Consider the following 20,472-nt stretch of genomic DNA (forward strand, 5'->3'; position numbering starts at 1 on the left):
CTGGCTCACTTATACACTGACAAACAAAATGTTGTTTTTTAGCTTGAGTCACTGAAATGCTCAAATACAGCTGACTTTATAAGATGCTTCTTAGACATTTTATAATTATGTAAATTCGCTCTAAAAATTGTCCTTTAAAAAAAAAAATAGGTATATTGAAATTCTTGCTAGAATAGGGAATCATGCACTGTAAAATTTAAGATGGAAATAAAATCTTTGCATAAGTCAATAGGACAGATAAGTATAAAGTTTGCAAAATATGTTAGCTTTAAACTGAACTTTCAATGTCAGGCTTGTCTCAGTGTACAGATCATTAAATGCTTCTCATGTTTTGTCAGTCTATGAAGAGGGGAGGAGGGAGGTAGTATGTTTGTGCTATATCATATTCCAAAACACACACGCATGTTCTAAATGATTCTGTTACTGTAATTCTGAATTTGAGATGTTTTTCACCTTATATTCTACGTGTAGTGTATATATGTCATCAGAGCAGCTATTTTCTCCTAACAGGAGCTAAGGGGAAAAATGAACTAAAACATCAAGCATACAGAGACAACATATACTGGACTATGTAAGTTTAGATATGCTTTAAGAAGTTCTTGTCTTAACCCCTTCACGACCCATGACGCCTATGTAGGCGTCATGCTATAAATCGCCTTCCTGCGGGTTGGGTGACCGAGGTCACTGAAAGGTCACCCGTCCCGCACAAAGAGGAAACTCTATAGTTAATCCCAGGGGGCGTGGCTTAGCCCCCACGTGCCTACGATCTCTCTGATTGGCCGTTTCACTTTTAACAGCCAATCAGAGCGATTTGTAAAATTTCACCAATGAAACTTGGTTAAATATTACAATCCAGCCAATAGCATCGGACATGGCTGGACACCGACACCTGACCCCCCCCCCCACACCGCCACGGACGGCGGCGATCTGTCGCCGCCGTCATCTGCTCCCCCCCACCTTCCGATTTTCCCCCCCCCGGTACCTCCGATGTCCTGCTGTGGCTCCCAGTGTCCACCATCCGGATCATGAGCGCCGCCATCTTGGAAAATGGCGGGCGCATGCCATTGTCCAAGATGGCGGCGCCCATTAATTTGCTGGCTGCCCATTCATTTTTCATTTTGATCATTGTCATAAACTCAGTGATCAAAATGAAAAAAAAAGTAAATACACACCCCGTTTATCACCCCCATAGCGAGGCACAAACAATAAAATAAAAAAATATATATTTTTTTCCATTTAGGGTTGGAATTAGGGTTAGAAATGTGGTTAGGGTTAGAATTAGGGCTGGAATTGGGGTTAGGGTTGCAATTAGGGTTAGGGCTGGAATTATGGTTAAGGTTAGGGGTGGGTTGGGATTAGGGTTAGGCTTGTGGTTAGGGTTAGAGTTGGGATTAGGTTTAGGTGTGTGTTGGGGGTAAGGGTTGTAGTTAGGGTTATGATTACAGTTGGGTTAGGGTTAGTGGTGTGTTGGGTTTAGAGTAGGAGTTGGAATTGAGGGCTTTCGACTGTTTAGGCACATCACGGGGTCTCCGATCGCAACATGGCGCCACGATTAATTCCAGCCAATTTTGCGTTCAAAAAGTCAAACCGCGCTCCCTCCATTCCGAGCCCCCGACGTGTGCCCAAACAGTGGTTTACCCCCACATACCCCCAGCAGCAGTGGGCTTTTCATATCATTGTCTAATTCATTTAATTCCAGCCTACAGGCAAAGGTTGAAAACATCCAAACCTACAGTTTATACAAAGAAGACATGGTCTGAGGAGGCAAAATTGCAACTACAAGCATGCTTTGAATGCACGGACTGGGAGGTATTCCAGGAAACCTGCTCGGGTCTGGATGAATGGGTTGATGCAGTGTCCTCATAGATCTGTTTTTGTGAAGACCCGTTTATTCCATCCAAATCTGTCCACTTTCGGGGAAACAACAAGCCGTGGTTTACAAATAGTCAGGTTGATCCGTAAGAGAAAAGAGGAGGCTTATAAAGCAGGCGATATTACTGAATTCAAGAAACTTAGGAACTCGCTATCTAAAGAGATCAAGTTAGCCAAACACGAGTATGCAAAGATTCTGGAGGAAAGGTTCTCATCAAAAGATACTAGATCTGCATGGAGAGGATTAAGAGAGGTCACCAATTATAAAAGCCACCCCACTATAGTGAACCCCAGCAGAAGTCTGGCAGCAGAGTTAAATGAATTCTACTGCAGATTTGAGGCAAGCTCTACACACAGTGGCTATTCATCTCTAAGCTCCTCAGTCTGTTCATATAAAGATCATTCATTGTGCAACACCCAAGTAGTGATCTCCGAGGCAGAGGTGATACGCATCCTGAAGGGACTTAAGGTCAAAAAGGCACCTGGCCCTGATGGTGTATCTCCAATGTGTCTGAAAATATGTGCTACCCAGCTTGCCCCTATACTGACAAATATATACAATGTGTCACTGAAAGAGTGCGTTGTACCTCAGTGTTGGAAAAATTCCACAATTATCCCTGTCCCCAAGAAAGTGGGATCCTCTGAGTTGAACGACTATAGACCAGTAGCACTCACATCTGTAGCTATGAAAGTGTTCGAAAGAATTATAATGTCCCACCTGATAAAATTCACGCAGAAGCTATGGGACCCGCTTCAGTTTGCCTATAAGGAGAATCGTTCGGCAAACGACACTGTCAATCTGGCACTGAAGTACATTTTTGATCATACAGATGAACTGCACTCATATGTCCGGATTCTTTTCATGGACTTTAGCTCAGCGTTCAATACCATTGATCCGAATTTACTTCATAAGAAAATTGTAGCTCTTGGAGTCCCTCTCAACTTATGCTTGTGGATTTATAACTTCCTGACAGCCAGGATACAGAGTGTAAAAGTTGGACCATTCACTTCGGACACCTTGGTCACAAACATCGGGGCACCTCAGGGGTGTGTTTTGTCCCCGTTACTGTTTTCTCTCTATACGAATGATTGCATCTCTTCAACAGACTCAGTAAAAATCTTGAAATTTGCCGATGATATGACACTGATTGGTCTCATCAGGGGAAATGCTGAAGACTTGTATCGGAGTGAGGTGAAAAGAATATGTGACTGGTGTAAAGCCAATAATCTTGTACTCAACACTAAAAAAACTGCTGAGATGGTTGTGGATTTTAGGAAAGATCAACATGAGATACTTCCAATCTACATCCATGACGAAGTGGTTCTTAGGGTCACAGAGACCAAATTCCTTGGTGTTATCATCTCTCATGATCTTAAATGGGGGAAAAACGTGGATGCTGTTATAAGAAAAGCACAACAGAGGATGTTCTTCTTGCGTCAGCTGAAAAGATATGGTTTGTCTAAGAATCTGCTGATCTTATTCTTTAATGCTGTCATCAGATCTGTGATTTGTTCCTCTCTGATAATCTGGTATGGGGGAGCCACTGCGCATGACAAACTCTGCTTACAAAGGACTTTCAGAACAGCAGAGAGAATTATAGGTTCCCCCCCTGCCTAAAATCCAGGATCTTTATGATAAGAGTATTCGATCCCACGCATTGAAAATTTCATCCGATCCCTCTCACCCGGCACACTCCTCATTCCAACTACTCCCTTCAGGACGTCGCTTCAGAGTCCCCAAATGCAGCACCAACCGCCATATGAACAGCTTCTATCCACTCTCTGTTCAACAATTAAATCGTCATGTGTAGACTATATAATGTATCTGTCTTGTTAGATGTTACTTGTTGTATCTGTTATATATTATGTTGTCTCTTTGCCACAAAGAATTCCTTGTATATATGTAATATGTACTTGGCGATAATAAATTTGATTGATTTGACATATGGGGTATCAGCGTACTCAGGGAAAATTGCACAACAACTTTGGGGGTCCAATTTCTCCTGTTACCCTTGGGAAAATAAAATATTGGGGGCTAAAAAAATGATTTTTGTGAAAAAATATTTTTTTATTTTCACGGCTCTGCGTTATAAACTTATGTGAAGCACTTGGGGGTTCAAAGTGCTCACAAAACATCTAGATATGTTCCTTGGGTGGTCTAGTTTCCAAAATGGGGTCACTTGTGGGGGGTTTCCACTGTTTAGACACATCAGAGGCTCTGCAAACCTAACGTGACACCCGCAGACCATTCCATCAAGTCGGTATTTCATAACGTCACTACTTCGCTTCCGAGCCCGACGTGTGCCCAAACAGTGGTTCCCCCCCACATATGGGGTACCAGCGTACTCAGGACAAACTGGATAACAACTTTTGAGGTCCAATTTCTCCTGTTACCATTGTGAAAATAAAAAATAGTGGGCTAAAAAAAACAAACATTTTTTGAGGGGAAAAAAAATTATTTTTATTTTCACGCCTCTGCGTTATACACTTCTGTAAAACACCTGGGGGTTCAAAGTGCTCACTATGCATCTAGATAAGTTCCTTAGAGGGTCTAGTTTCCAAAATGGGGTCTTTTGTGGGGGAGCTCCAAAGTGTAGGCAGACAGGGCCTCTCCAAACACGACATAGTGTCCGCTAACGATTGGAGCTAATTTTCCATTCAAAAAGTCAAATGGTGCTCCTTCCCTTCTGAGCCCTGCCGAGCGCCCAAACAATGTTTACCCCCCCCATATATGGGGTACCAGCGCACTCAGGACAAACTGAACAACAACAACTTTAGGGGTCCAATTTATACTGTTACCCTTGTGAAAATAAAAAATAGTGGGCTAAAAAATCATTTTTGAGGAAAAAAAATGATTTTTTATTTTCATGGCTCTGCGTTTATAAACTTCTGTGAAGCCCTTGGGGGTTCAAAGTGCTCACTACACATCTAAATAAGCTCCTTGAGGGGTCTAGTTTCCAAAATGGGGTCACTTGTGGGGGGTTTCCACTGTTTAGGCACATCAGGGGCTCTGCAAACGCAACATGATGCCTGCAGAACATTCCATCAGTCTGCATTCCAAAATCAAGCTCCTTCCCTTCTGAGCTCTCCAATGCTCCCAAACAGTGGTCCCCCCCCCCCCCCACATATGGGGTATCTGTGTACTCGGGACACATTGTACAACAACTTTTGTTGTCCAATTTCTCCTGTTAGCCTTGTGAAAATAAAAAATCAATTTTGAGGGAAAATTATTTTTTATTTTCATGGCTCTACGTTTTAAACTTCTGTGAAGCACTTGGGGGTTCAAAGTGCTCACTACACATCTAGATAAGCTCCTTGGGGTGTCTAGTTTCCAAAATGGGGTCACTTGTGGGGGAGCTCCAATGTTTAGGTACACAGGGTCTCCCCAAACACTACATGGTGTCCGCTAACGATTCAAAAAGTCAAATGGTGCTCCTTCCCTTCCGGGCCCTGCCGTGCGCCCAAACAGTGGTTTATGACCACATATGAGGTATCGGTGTACTCAGGAGAAATTGCCCAACAAATTCTAGTATCCATTTTATCCTTTTGCCCATGTGAAAATGAAAAAACTGAGGCTAAAAGAAAATTTTTGTGAAGAGAAAAAAAAAAAAAAGTCCTTTCTCTAGTCACCTTCCACGACAGCAGTATCGGAGGATGTCTTCCAGCCCTAATAGGGGACAGGAAATGCAAAAGAGGTTAAATAGCCCTCTTCCTATTACCTCCAGTGTTTTTCCTGTCCCCTATGGGGGCATGAGAGGTCCGATGGTGCTGCCGTGGCCGGCGACCGGAGCACCCCATCTCTTACCTGGAGTCGGGCGGCCGATGGTCGGGAAATCCCTTCCTCCCTCCTTGGATCTGGCCGCTCCCGTCTCCGCCTGCAGGCGCGACTCGGGACCCCGTACCCGCCTTTTCTGCGCCCCCTCCGTGGGGTAAAGTAAGGCGGCGATGTGCAGCCGGGGTCTTCATGGAGCTCCCCGGTGTCCTCCCCATAACGGCGGCACATCCGCGCACCGGAAGTGACACGGCACCGTACTTCCGGTTTCCGGGCGGGAGCATGGCGGCCTCCACGGACCGCAAGTGGCGTCTCGGGGAAGGTGAGAGCCTCGCCTTGGTGTCCGCCTGACGCTATCCACCCGCCTGTTGCAGCCCACTCGCCGCCTGTTCACCGCCCACTTACCTGAAGTGATGGGCACTGATGGGGGGGCTAAGGTGATGCAGGGGTGGCATGGGGCGGTGGCTGGGAGTTCGAGGGGGCGGAGTGACGTCCACAGGATGACAGTGGACAGCTGGAAAGTAGCCGTGAGGAGGGGTAAGCACGATTACCCCCTACCTGTGGACCAGGGGAGGAAGAGCACGAAAGACGCTGTGGCGCCTCGGCTTTTTAAGACCCTGGCAGAGGGCGTCCAGGTAAGGCCATTTCTGCACTGGTGACTGTGACAGACTGACCATGGACGGTGAGAAGCCCTCTCGTTCTGCTTCTGCGGAGCCCAGCGTACACCCTCCTACTGTAAGTAGCAGTGTACGTCTTGCCGCATGTATGAAATCCTTGAACAGCTGGTCGAGGGTGCATACTGCTGTGCGAGATGTGAGCATGTTGTGCATTTGGAAGCCCAGATACTGGATCTAAATGTGCATCTGGCAACACTGAGATCCATAGACAGTATGGAAAGGAGTCTTCTGCTCCCTGAGCAGACGCTCAATGGGATAGATGAGGGGGGGGGATGCTAGGTTGGAGCTGCAGGACAGTAAAGCAGCTTGCTGGGGACAGTTAGAAGGCGGGGTAGAGGGAAGAGTGCCATGGAGGGTAGTCCTGATCTGGCACACCCCAATAAGTTTGCTAAGTTGGCAGATGAGGGGAGTGTCAGTGCAGGGGTAACACTGCTGCAGCAAGGCATGTCCTCTGAAAGCCGGAGGAGTGACTGCTCCAGTAAGGGGGGAAATAGGAGAGCAGGGCAGGCCAGACAGGTTCTGGTAGTGGGAGACTCTATTAGGGGAACAGGGCAATCTGTCACAAAGACAGGGATCGTCGAACGGTGTGCTGCCTACCTGGCGCTCGAGTCCGACACATCACTGATCGGGTTGACAGATTACTGGGAGGGGCTGTGAGGATCCAGAGGTCATGGTGCACATTGGCACAAATGACAAAGTTAGAGGAAGGTGGAAGGTCCTTAAAGATGATTTCAAGGAATTAGGCTGCAAGCTTAAAGCAAGGACCTCCAAGGTGTTATTTTTGGAAATACTTCCTGTGCCACACCAGAGAGGCAGCAGGAGATTAGGGAGGTTAATAAGTGGCTCAGGAATTGGTGTAGGAAGGAGGGGTTTGGGTTCCTGGAGAACTGGGCTGACTTCTCAGTTGGCTACAGGTTCTACGCTAGGGACGGGCTGCACCTCAATGGGGAGGGTGCAGCTGTGCTGGGGGAGAAAATGGCTAGAAGGTTGGAGGAGTGTTTAAACTTAGGGACTGGGGGGGAGGGTATTCCTTTTATATTAGGGGAAGACAGTGCAGATAGAGACCTGGGCACAAATAATGAAATGGGGGGGTGGGGTTAGAACAGTTAATAAATTAAAAAAAGAATGGAGGTACAGAGAGATACATAAAGTGCATGTATACTAATGCCAGAAGCCTCGCCAACAAAATGGAGGAATTAGAATTTTGTTGGAGCACAATTATGACATGGTGGGGATATCTGAGACATGGCTGGACGAGAGCCATGACTGGGCTGTTAATTTACAGCGGTATAGACTGTTCAGAAATGACCGTACAAATAAGCGAGGGGGAGGTGTGTGTTTATTTGTAAAATCATCCTTAAATCCCATCCTGCGTGATAATATATGTGAATCTAATGAAAATGTAGACTCCCTGTGGGTGGAGATGAGGGGAGGGGGGAAAAATAATAAATTACTGATAGGGGTTTGTTATAAGTCTCCAAAAATAATAGACGCAACAGAGAATATCCTCATCGAGCAAATAGATGAAGCGGCGACTAAAGGAGAAGTCATTATTGTGGGGGACTTCAACTACCCTGGAATATATTGGGACACCGAAACCTGCAGTGCCATTGAAGGTAATAGGTTTTTGACAACTATGAGAGACAATTACCTTTCACAACTGGTTGAGGACCCAACAAGAGTGGGGGCACTGCTAGACCTAATATTAACCAACAGGTCAGACTGCATATCAAATATAAGGGTTGAGGGTCACTTGGGTAACAGTGATCACAAAATAATTTTTCATGTATCCTTAATAAGATGTGTAGTAGAGGGGTAACCAGGACACTAAACTTCAGGAAGGCAAATTTCCAACGGATGAGAGATGATCTTGGTGCAATTAACTGGGACGATATCCTGAGACCGAAAAATACACAAAGAAAAATGTGAGACGTTTATTAGCATCCTGAATAGGACCTGTGCACAGTATATACCGTATGGGAATAAACATCCTAGAAATAGGAGGAAACCACTATGGTTAAGTAGAACTGTAAGGGGCGCAATAAGTGACAAAAATAAAGCATTAGAATTAAAGCAAGTAGGTAGTGATGAGGCATTAAATACAGAAGATTAAATAAATTCTGTAAAAAGCAAATCAAAATAGCAAAGATTGAGACAGAGAGACTCCTTGCCAGAGAAAGTAAAAATAATCCCAAAGTGTCCTTTAACTACATAATTAGTAAGTACGTAAAAAATGATAGTGTTGGCCTCCTTAAAAATAGTCTTGGTGAAATGGTGGATGAGGATGAGTAAAAAGCCAATATGCTCAATGACTTTTTTTCAACAGTATTTACACATGAAAATCCCATGACTGATAACATGATCATTGATAAAAATTCTCCATTAAATGTCACCTGCTTAACCCAGCAGGAAGTACGGCAGCGTCTAAAAATCGCTAAAATTGACAAATCCCCGAGCCCGGATGGGATACACCCCCGAGTACTGCAGGAATTAAGTACAGTCATAGACCATTATTTTTAATCTTTAAAGATTCCATAATAACAGAGTCTGTAGCACAGGACTGGCGTATGGCAAATGTGCCAATATTCAAAAAGGGGACAAAAACTGAACTTGGAAATTATAGGCCAGTAAGTTTAACCTCAACTGTGGGTAAAATTCTGGAGGGTTTTCTAAGAGATACTATACTGGAGTATCTGAAGAATAACCTCATGACCCAATATCAATATGGGTTTACGAGGGACCGTTCCTGTCAGACTAATCTGATAAGCTTTTATGAAGAGGTAAGTTCCGGACTGGACCAAGGGGATGCAGTGGACATGATGTACATGGACTTTTCAAAAGCTTTTGATACGGTGCCACACAAAAGGTTGATGCATAAAATGAGAACAATGGGGATAGGGGAAAATGTGTAGGTGGGTTAAGAGCTGGCTCAGGGATAGGAAACAAAGGGTGGTTATTAATGGAGCACACTCGGACTGGGTCACGGTTAGCAGTGGGGTACCACAGGGGTCAGTATTGGGCCTGCTTCTTTTTAACATATTTATGACCTTGTAGGGGGCATAGAGAGTAGAATTTCAATATTTGCAGATGACACTAAACTCTGCAGGGTAATCAGTACAGAGGAGGACAATTTTATATTACAGGAGGATTTATGTAAACTAGAAGCTTGGGCTGATAAATGGCAAATGAGCTTTAATGGGGATAAATGTAAGGTCATGCACTTGGGTAGAACAAACAAGATGTATAATTATGTGCTTAACTGTAAAACACTGGGCAAAACTGTCACTGAAAAAGACCTGGGTGTATGGGTGGATGACAAACTCACATTTAGTGGCCAGTGTCAGGCAGCTGCTGCAAAGGCAAATAAAATAATGGGATGCATTAAAAGAGGCATAGATGCTCATGAGGAGAACATAATTTAACCTCTATACAAGTCACTAGTGCAACCACACTTTGAATACTGTGTACAGTTCTGGTCTCCGGTGTATAAGAAAGACATAGCTGAACTGGAGCGGGTGCAGAGAAGAGCGACCAAGGTTATTGGGGAACTAGTGGGTCTGCGATACAAAGACAGGTTGTTACATTTGGGGTTATTTAGTTTTGAAAATCGAAGGCTTAGAGGTGATCTTATATATTTATACATTTTAATGCGGGGACAATACAAAGACCTTTCTAATGATCTTTTTACTCTTAGACCTGTGACGGGGACAAGGGGGCATCCTCTACGTCTGGAGGAAAGAAGGTTTAAGCATACTCACAGACGCAGATCCTTTACTGTAAGAGCAGTGAGACTATGGAACTCTCTGCCATATGATGTTGTAATGAGTGATTCCCTAATAAAATTTAAGAAGGGACTGGATGCCTTTCTTGAAAAGTATAATATTACAGGGTATATACACTAGTTTCCTTAATATTGCGTTGATCCAGGGAGCTAGTCTGATTGCCGTATGTGGAGTCGGGAAGGAATTTTTTTCCCCAGTGTGAAGCTTACTGTTTGCCACATGGGTTTTTTTTGCCTTCCTCTGGATCAACATGTTAGGATAGGATATGGGTTGAACTAGATGGACTTAAAGTCTTCCTTCAACCTTAATAACTATGTGACTATGTCTGCCAATTAATTGTGGTAGGACTTCTTGTGGTTGTTATGCTTTTGAAGTGCCATCTTTCTTATTTTTAGGACTAACATTTTTGAGTAATTGTAAAGGAATCTCTTAACTGGCAATAAGGACTCATCCTAAATTTATAAATGCAGTAAAAAATGTGACAATTGGCAACTAGTTATGGCCATCACTGACCTCCATGTGCAGCTGTATTGGTTCAAAAGTAACTCCTGGATGGATACAGGCGTTATCTCCTATTACATGCCCAATCTTGTCCATTATGGTGAATGTGTAGTGCATGCTGTGGTTTTATGTGCAGTGCCAGTAACACGAGCTTCATTAGGTTCAAGCAGGGCTGTGGAGTCGGAGTCGGTGCTGATTTTGGTGGAGTCGGTATAAAATGGACCGACTCCTATAATATATAAATTGGGTACAGTAGTTCAATGCAGAATGTGCTGAATATTTTTTCATAGGAATTTGGTAAAGTTATGAAATGTTCTATTCTTGATCTAAGGCTACAGCTTTTCCTGTGTTTTTTGAGGATACGTTTTTCAGTTGCAAAAGCAGATCAGCTTTTTAAAAAAACTACATCACCTGAAAGGTTTTTGAGCTCATAGCTAATGTTTTCAGTAGCAAAAGCAGATTAGAAATTTGCTCTATATATCCATATCTGTCTATCCATATCATATCTATACCAAAAAGAATGAAAGCCGGATAGCACACAGACTAACACTCCTTTTTTTTAGCACCAGTCAGGTACACCTCATAGCTGCTCAAAAGTATGCCCAGGACAGGCATTGCTCGTCTTCAGTAACACATCAACATCAACTGATAGTTGGAATAAATAGACTTCTTTCACCACCACATCTTAAGGTGCAGGCTTTATTTTCAAGTGTAGGGGTGTGAAGTATGAGGTTCTGCAGCAGCTGAGGTGTGCAGTATGAAGTTCTGCGGAACAGTATAAGGTTCTGCCCCCCCCCCCCCCCAGGTTTGATCCTGGCTACGCCCATAGTGTGAATGTAGCCTGAGGATCTAGGCTTTGTCTTAGCCGAGATAAGTCATAGTATGTATGTATGTGTTTGGGTGTGTGTGTGCGTGTGTGTGTGTGTATATGTGTGTGTATATATATATATATATATATATATATATATATATATATATATATATATACACAGTACAGATAAAAAGTTTGGACACACCTTCTCAATCAAAGCGTTTTTCTTTATTTTCATGACTATGAAAATTGTAGATTCCCTCTGAAGGCATCAAAACTATGAATTAACACATGTGGAATTATATAATTATCAAAAAAGTGTGAAACAACTGAAAATATGTCTTATATTCTGGGTTCTTCAAAGTAGCCACCTTTTGCTTTGATTTCTGCTTTGCACACTCTTGGCATTCTCTTGAGCTTCAAGAGGTAGTCACCGGAAATGGTTTTCACTTCACAGGTGTGCCCTGTCAGTTTTATTAAGTGGGATTTCTTGCCTTATAAATGGGGTTGGGACCAGCAGTTGTGTTGTGCAGAAGTCTGGTGGATACACAGGTGATGGTCCTACTGAATAGACTGTTAGAATTTGTATTATGGGAAGAAAAAAGCAGCTGAGTAAAGAAAAACGAGTGGCCATCATTACTTTAGGAAATGAAGGTCAGTCAGTCCGAAAAATTGGGAAAACTTTGAAAGTGTCCCCAAGTGCATTGGCAAAAACCATCAAGCGCTACAAAGAAACTGGCTCACTTGAGGACCGATCCAGGAAAGGAAGACCAAGAGTCACCTCTGCTGCGGAGGATAAGTTCATCCGAGTCACCAGCCTAAGAAATCGCAGGTTAACAGCAGCTCAGATTAGAGACCAGGTCAATGCCACACGTTCTAGCAGCAGACACATCTCTACAACAACTGTTAAGAGGAGACTTTGTGCAGCAGGCCTTCATGGTAAAATAGCTGCTAGGAAACCACTGCTAAGGACAGGCAACAAGTAGAAGAGACTTGTTTGGGCTAAAGAACACAAGGAATGGACATTAGACCAGTGGAAATCTGCTTTGGTCTGATGAGTCTAAATTTGAGATCTTTGGTTCCAACCACCATGTCTTTGTGCGACGCAGAAAAGGTGAACGGATGGACTCTGCATGCCTGGTTCCCACCGTGAAGCATGGAGGAGGAGGTGTGATGGTGTGGGGGTGCTTTGCTGGTGACACTGTTGGGGATTTATTCAAAATTGAAGGCATACTAAACCAGCATGGCTACCACAGCATCTTGCAGCGGCATTCTATTCCATCCGGTTTGCGTTTAGTTGGACCATCATTTATTTTTCAACAGGACAATGACCTCAAACACACCTCCAGGCTGTGTAAGGGCTATTTGACCAAGAAGGAGAGTGATGGGGTGCTACGCCAGATGACCTGGCCTCCACAGTCACCAGACCTGAACCCAATCGAGATGGTTTGGGGTGAGCTGGACCACACAGTGAAGGCAAAAGGGCCAACAAGTGCTAAGCATCTCTGGGAACTCCTTCAAGACTGTTGGAAGACCATTTCTGGTGACTATCTCTTGAAGCTCATCAAGAGAATGCCAAGAGTGTGCAAAGCAGTAATCAAAGCAAAAGGTGGCTACTTTGAAGAACCTAGAATATAAGACATAATTTCAGTTGTTTCACACTTTTTTGTTAATTATATAATTCCACATGTGTTAATTCATAGTTTTGATGCCTTCAGAGTGAATCTACAATTTTCAAAACTCTTTGAATGAGGTGTGTCCAAACTTTGGTCTGTACCGTATGTAATCAATATTATACAGTGTATTACATATTTACAATTTATTAGTTTTTTTTTTGTGTTCTAAAATTGTATTCCAATAAATAGATATTATGTTCTATCTAAATATCTTGATTATTGTATCATAGATTAAATGTCTGATGTTCACATTGTACTACAATAAATTTTTCACTTACATATAAGCAATATATGTGGGAGTCGGAGTCTGTGTAAGGGAAATTGAGGAGTCTGAGTCGCAGGTTTGGCTTACCGACTCCACAGCCCTGGGTTCAAGTCCCGTTTGTGAGTTTAAATCAAAAATGCATTTATCTAAATGACACCAAAGGCAGTACTGTACGGGTCAATTGCTGGTCTCCAGATACTGACTGCCATCTTCAATGGCTGAGTATTGCGCTCCTTGCATGGACTGTGTAACACAGACGTGAATTCAAACTAACTCTTTGATTTCAAGATTTATAGATAACAATGTACGGTAGTTTTGTGTACCGTGGGGGGGGGAAATAAGTAAACTAGTTATATTACTGAAAGTTGTGTCTTTTTTTTTTTCTCTTTATACTGACCTGCAATATAAGAGACTAGCATCCTTCAACAAGTGACAATCCGGCAGCTATCAGCTGTACACTAATAGGTCAGCGTTATTTATATTACTAATAGTGGTTATCTTGGTTGACTCTTCACACTTAAGGCACAATCAAAGCAAGTATGAATGTCAGCACAGTGCAATCGTGCTGTGTTTTATTGCTAAACGTTTTTGCACCGAATTTTCCAAAGTTGTGGCAATGCAGTAAAAATGTTGTTGCAAAAATTCTATATAGAAAAAAAGTATTTAGTCAGCCACCAATTGTGCAAGTTCTCCTACTTTAAAAAGATGAGGCCTGTAACTGACATCATAAGTAGACCACAACTATAAGAGTCAGGCCGGAATCACACATGCGAGAAACTCGGACGAGTCTCACATTTTAATACCCAGCACTGCTGCCGGCACTCGGGAGCGGAGTGTGCGGCTGCATGTATTTCTATGCAGCCGCACACTCCTCTCCCGAGTGACGGCGGCAGTGCCGGGTATTGACATGCGAGACTCGTCTGAGTATCTCGCATGCCTGACCCCGGCCTCAAAATGAGAAAAATCCAGAAAATCGCCTTGTCTGATTTGGCAAGATTTTTTCAAATTATGGTGGAAAATAAGTATTTGGTCACCTAAAAACATGCAAGCTTTCTGGCTCTCACAGAAACTTCTTCAAGAGGTTCCTCTGTCCTCCACTCATTACCTGTAGTAATGGCACTTGTTTGAACTTGTTATCAGTATAAAGGGCCTGTCACACTAAGCGATAATCGCTAGCAATATCGCTATAACGTCACTAGTTTTTGTGACGTTATAGCGATATTGCTAGCGATATCGGTATGTCTGATACTTGCCTCCAACCGCTCCCCCGCTGGTTATCGCTGATCGTGCGAGAACGTCCTGGTCAGTTTCTCGTCGTCAGCTTCCTGCCTGGCTTCCTGCTGTGGAGACGAACGACGCGCGGACGCGGGCGGGAGGACGTCAGGATCGCCTCGTCTGACAGGTAAGTAGCGACCCCCGACCCCTGCGATGTCACTGGTGAGATCTGCCTGTGTGGCAGCCCACTAGCGACCACTTAGCGATGCACCAGCGATCCTGACCGCGTCATATCGCTGGTCGGGATCGCTGGTGCATCGTTAAGTGTGACAGTACCTTAAAAGACACCTGTCCACAACCTCAAACAGTCACACTCCAAACTCCACTATGGTGAAGACCAAAGAGCTGTCGAAGGACACATCACTAAGGCTGGCTTCACATTTGCGTATGGAGGAGCTGTGGCTGTCTGCGGACTTCTGTGAAGCTCTGCCCATGGCCGCACCTCCTCCGGTCAGCTCCAGCAATGTCCGCATACCTCTGCATGCGCCTTGTGTACCCCATCTTTAGCATTGGGTACGCAGATCATGCCACCGTATGCGGATGCCTCCGCATGCATCATTTTATGTGGGCGCCGCATCGTCAGAGCGACGCATGCGGAGGCATCCGCATAAAGCGTCATGACCTGCGTACCTAATGCTAAAGATGGGGCACGCAGGACGCATGCATAAGTATGCACACATAGGTGGAGCTGACTGTAGAGGTGCTGCCGTGGGCGGAGCTTCACGGAGGAAGTCCGCAGATGGCCGCAGCTCTTCCATACGCAAATGTGAACCTAGCCTTAGTGTTGGGAGGGTAAAATTAAAGTTTCATTATGGGCTGGTTTTAGTGGACATTCATAGAGCGGGTGGGAGAATGTCCACTGTGTCTTCACCTAGAGAGCTGAGTACTGATGTGTGCTATCATGACCTGTGATGTCAGTTATGTGTCTGGTCACATGGCCTGAGGCTTGAGTCACTGGGCTCTAGAGTCAGTCTGCATAGACTGGAGAGAGGCTCCCCAGTGGCTCTGTGTCCTGAAGAGGGTCTGAACCTGTATTGCTCAAGAGCGGGGTGCTACCCGCATACGTATGGACTGTGTTGCAGGGTTTTGTTTTTAGCTAGAAAGGCTGTATTTAGAAGTAGAATATCATCAAAAAGTTGACTTCAGTTCTTCAATATAAAAAGGGGAAACTCCATTTATTGTATAGAACCAATAAAAACTGATCTATTTCAAATGTTTTATTTGCTAATGTTGATGGTTATGGCTTACAGCCAATGAAAACCCAAAAGTCATTATCTCAGTAAATTAGAATAATTAATAAAACACCTGCAAAGGCTTCCTAAGCATTTAAACAAAAAGGTCCTTTAGTCTGTTTCAGTAGGTTCCACAATCATGGGGAAGACTGCTGAATAGACAGATTTCCAGAAGGCAGTCATTGACACACTCCACAAGGAGGGTAAGCCACAAAAGGTCATTGCTGAAGACGCTGGGTGTTCAGAGTGCTGTATCCAAGAATGTTAATGCAAAATTGAGTGGAAGGAAAGAGTGTGGTAGAAAAAGGTGCAGCCTTGAAAGGATTGTTAAGAAAAGGCCATTCAAAAATTTGGGGGAGATTCACAAGGAGTGGACTGCTGCTGGAGTCATTGCTTCAAGAGCCACCACAGATGTATCCAGGACACGAGCTACAAGTGTTGCGTTCCTTGTGTCAAGCTGTTCATGACCAATAGACAATGACAGAAGCCTCTTACCTGGGCCAAGGAGAAAAAGAACTCTACTGTTGCTCAGTGGTCCAAGGTGTTGAATTCAGATGAAATTAAGTTTTTCATTTCATTTGGAAATCAAGGTCAAATAGTGGTGAGGCCCACAATCCAAGCTGCATGAGGTCTAGTGTGAAGTTTCCACAATCAGTGATGGTTTGGGGAGCCATGTCCTCTGCTGGGGTAGGTCCACTGTGTTTTATCAAGACCAAAGTCAGTGCAGCAGTCTACCTGGCTATTTTGGAGCATGTCATGCTTTCCTCTGCCGACAAGCTTTTTAGAGATCGAAATTTCATTCTCCAGCAGAACTTGGCACCTTTCCACACTGCTAAAAGTACCAATACCTGACTTAAAAACAGTATCGCTGTGCATGATTGGCCAGCAAACTCACCTGACCTTAACCCCATAGAGAATCTGTGGGGTATTGTCAAGAGGAAGATGAGACACCAGACCCAACAATGCAGATGAGCTGAAGGCTGCTATCAAAGCAGCCTGAGCTTCCATAACACCTCAGCAGTTCTACAGGCTTATCGCCTCCATGCTATGCCGCATTGTTGCAATAATTGATGCAAAAGGAGCCGTGACCAAGTATTTGAGTGCATTTACTGAACATACATTTCAGTGGGCCAACATTTTGGATTTTAATATCCTTTTTCTAGCTGATGTTATAAAGTATTTTAATTTACTGAGATAATGACTTTTGGGTTCTCGTTGGCTGTAAGCCATAATCATCAACATTAAGGGTATGTGCACACGATGCAGACTTAGATGCGGATCCACAGCGTTTTTGACCGCACGGATTCTCATCAAATCCGCAGTGTAGTGCACAGCCATTGTTGCTCAATGTGAATTTAAGAATTGCTGTGCACATGCTGCGGGAAAAATCCACGCAGATTTGCAGCGATTTCCCCCCCAACCCCCCCCGCCGAATGTCAATTCTTCTTGCAGATCTACAGCGTTTCTGCACCCATTGACTTCCAGTGAGTCAGGCACATCCGCAGCAAAACCGCAGGTGTAAGAAAGATTTGTGGATGTGGGTGCGAGAAACGCTGCAGATCGGGAGGAGTGAAGTGTGGGTGGAGACTGTGCATGGTGTGTGTGTGTGTGTCTAAGCAGCCATTGTCTGATGGGACTACTGCTCCCATCCGGCTATGAATGCTCAGTGATGGCATTGCCCATGATAGGACAGTAGACCCAGCAGACAATGCATGTGTTCAGTAGTGTAGTAAAAAAAGACAACAAAAAACAAAAACGGTATATACTGTACATTACAGATATTACATATGAGTAAATACTCATCAATAACCTAGTCCCCGGCAGCATTGCCGTAAAGTGAGAGGATGAACTTGGGTATCCTCTTCAGTGATGCACTGCAGGAGCCATTGTCTCCTGTCAGTGCATCGTGGGAGGCTCTGTAGAGCAGTAACATCACCCGATGTCCCTGTTCTATAGAGGAGATCGTCGTCGGACACTCGTTATTAAATGGACTACGTCGGAACAGGGAGTATATATTTATTTATTTTTTCCCACAGATATATCCATCCATCCATCCATTCATCCATGGATGGATATATCTGTCTGTCAATGGATGGCTATAGCTTTCGATGGATGGATATATTTTGAGTTAACATTATTCTTCAATGGAGTATGCAAAATAAGAGGTTGGACAAATGACAATTTTTGTTAAATAGATCTTTATTTAGCTTACTAAAATGCATGAAAAAAAAACATCAAAACGCAAATGTTCTGCTTGCTTTTCGCATGGTGGTCTGTGGTGCTAATAAAAATATGGATATCTTATAGCCTACATATTGTAATATATTGTTTATAAGCTTTGATATAGTGCAGTCACTAGACCAAGGGTGGAATGTATTGCAAATATGAAATATGGTTGTTTGAATACAAACACTATATATTGCAATATACTACGGTGTAATATCATTGATGCTGAACTTTGATACTGAGCCACAAAGTGTTTGCTCTGTGTTTAATACCGTAAGGCAAGGTTGATAAGGTTGATTGTTCTATGGTCTTTGAAGCTGTGTGTTTCAAGGATTCATTATCCTGATTTGCACACAAGTGACCACTGTGATATTTGCTTTGACAAACAGTGATACTGAATACTTTCAGTTTTCTATAACCTGCCAATTGGGTTAAAGGAATTGGGGGGTGGTTGATGGGAATTCTACAAGGAGCTTTCCAACTAAAGGTACTGTCACACTTAGCGATGTACCAGCGATCCCGACCAGCGATATGACGCGGTCAGGATCGCTGGTGCATCGCTAAGTGGTCGCTAGTGAGCTGCCACACAGGCAGATCTCACTAGCGACATCGCTGGGGACGGGGGTTGCTACTTACCTGTCACACCAGGCGATCCTGCGTCCTCCCGCCCGGCTCCACGCGTCGCTCGTCGTCACAGAAGGAAGCGCCGCAGGAAGCTGACGAAGAGAAACAGTCCAGCCTGTTCTCGCGCGATCAGCGATAACCAGCGGGGGAGCGGGTTGTAGGTAAGTATCAGACATAGCGATATCGCTAGCAATATCGCTATAACGTCACAAGTGATAGCGATATCTCTTAGTGTGACAGTACCTTAACTCTGTGTGGTATTCTAATATATGTAGGAGTAAGAGTTGTGTGGTGTATTCTTACACATGTGCTGGGAAAAATTACAAAGACAATAGGAAAAATAACAACTGTACAGATAATGAATATTTATGCTGCTTTAACAAGGAAGTCTTGTGTTCAATATTAGTGTGATGCTCAGAGACAAGGGAGACCAAAATGTTTTGATGGTTTCATGTAGCAATGGTCATGCATGACATCAATAATCAAGGACCGATTGTGATACAAATGAGACAAGTAGAGTGTGTGCCTGGGTTACGATAGGTATCCAGTTTTCAGAATAGGTGATTATGGAAGTCATGCTGCCCATATGCTACCATCTTAGAGCGTTATGCTATGATCATGAAGAGGTAACTTTGTGACAAGCAACATATGGTTGAACTTTGAACAGAAGCAAACAACCTTGAAGCATTATGCTATTGTTAAGACACATGCCAGTGGCCAGCAAATCTTTGGTTGTAATCAGTAACGAACATCCTACTGCGCAATGGCAAGATACTGATGATTCGGCCTAAACATACTGCACAGATGTGATGGGGGAGGATGTGGAAGCTGTGTATAAAAAAGGGGACCCTGTGTCAGCGAGGTAGGGACATTTCAGAAGGTATCGTGGAGGCATGGTTTCTGTGATGTCAAGACCAGAGTATTCCCTTCTCGCTGACACTGTGGTCCCTCCAGTGGAGAAGTGATGTTACAATACTTGGTAATGTATTGATGCTTATTTCTCTATAATTCATATTAATTGTATGATTCACATGTAATGAAATGAATTAACAAAACAGGGTAATATTATATCTGCCATTCCATAATTCAGCAATATCCTGATGTAATCTTAAGAAATTGTTACATTATTGTTTTACCATAAAACTGTATTCAGTGTGCCTAATCTGTATATTAGTGAGCGTTACATAAGTAAGGAAGTACCCACCCTGTCACTTTGACATGGTAAAACATGGGCACAGCCACATGCGGAAAGTAAGCAGAACAATGCATTCCTATGTGGGCGGAATCGCCGTGATTCCGCTAAATTATTGAGCAAGCTGTGTTTTTTACCGCGAAGCGATTCTGCCGTGGAAAAAAACGCAGCATTAGCACAGCATTGCGGAATCCCATAGGATTGCATGGGATGCTTATTTTTCACGGCAAAATCGCGCGTTTAAAACCGCCGCGAAAGCGCAAAAAAGTGACGTGTGAACGCAGCCTAACACAAATAAACATGTGAAATAGATCACTTTGTAATGGCTCCATAAACTGAGTTTAACTCTTTGTATTAAACTGAAATTCACTTTTTGATATTCTAATTTAGTGAAAAAGGTGTTTGTGTGTTTATTAATATTACCACAAGCATGCATGAGGCTTTCAGGAATTGGTCTGGAGACCTTTGGCCAGTCTCTGTATTGCGCTCTGTACTCAGAATGTGTGATTACTGTTAATGGCAGTTTGGGACAAAGAAAACTGCATGTTCGTCCCAAGCTGTTCCCAG

The 20,472-nt window shown here is 43.7% G+C and overlaps 1 protein-coding gene across 7 annotated transcripts in view; it reads left to right on the plus strand.

The window, feature by feature from the left end:
* HMG20B (high mobility group 20B) overlaps positions 1-20,472 on the plus strand; it is a 282,791-nt gene that overhangs the window by 43,789 nt on the left and 218,530 nt on the right. Inside the window, exon 2 of one of the 7 annotated variants that reach the window (XM_073543406.1) lies at positions 13,766-13,821. The exons of 5 other annotated variants lie outside the window; for them this stretch is intronic. The gene's annotated coding sequence lies outside the window, so the exon portion shown is untranslated. Of the gene's footprint in view, positions 1-546; positions 572-13,765; positions 13,822-20,472 lie in introns of those variants that run through there. One more of the 7 variants, XM_073543408.1, reaches the window with a different exon arrangement.

Source organism: Dendrobates tinctorius, unplaced genomic scaffold (genome assembly GCF_039654945.1).
Source record: "Dendrobates tinctorius isolate UK_male_01 unplaced genomic scaffold, ASM3965494v1 ptg000132l, whole genome shotgun sequence".
NCBI lineage: Eukaryota > Metazoa > Chordata > Amphibia > Anura > Dendrobatidae > Dendrobates > Dendrobates tinctorius.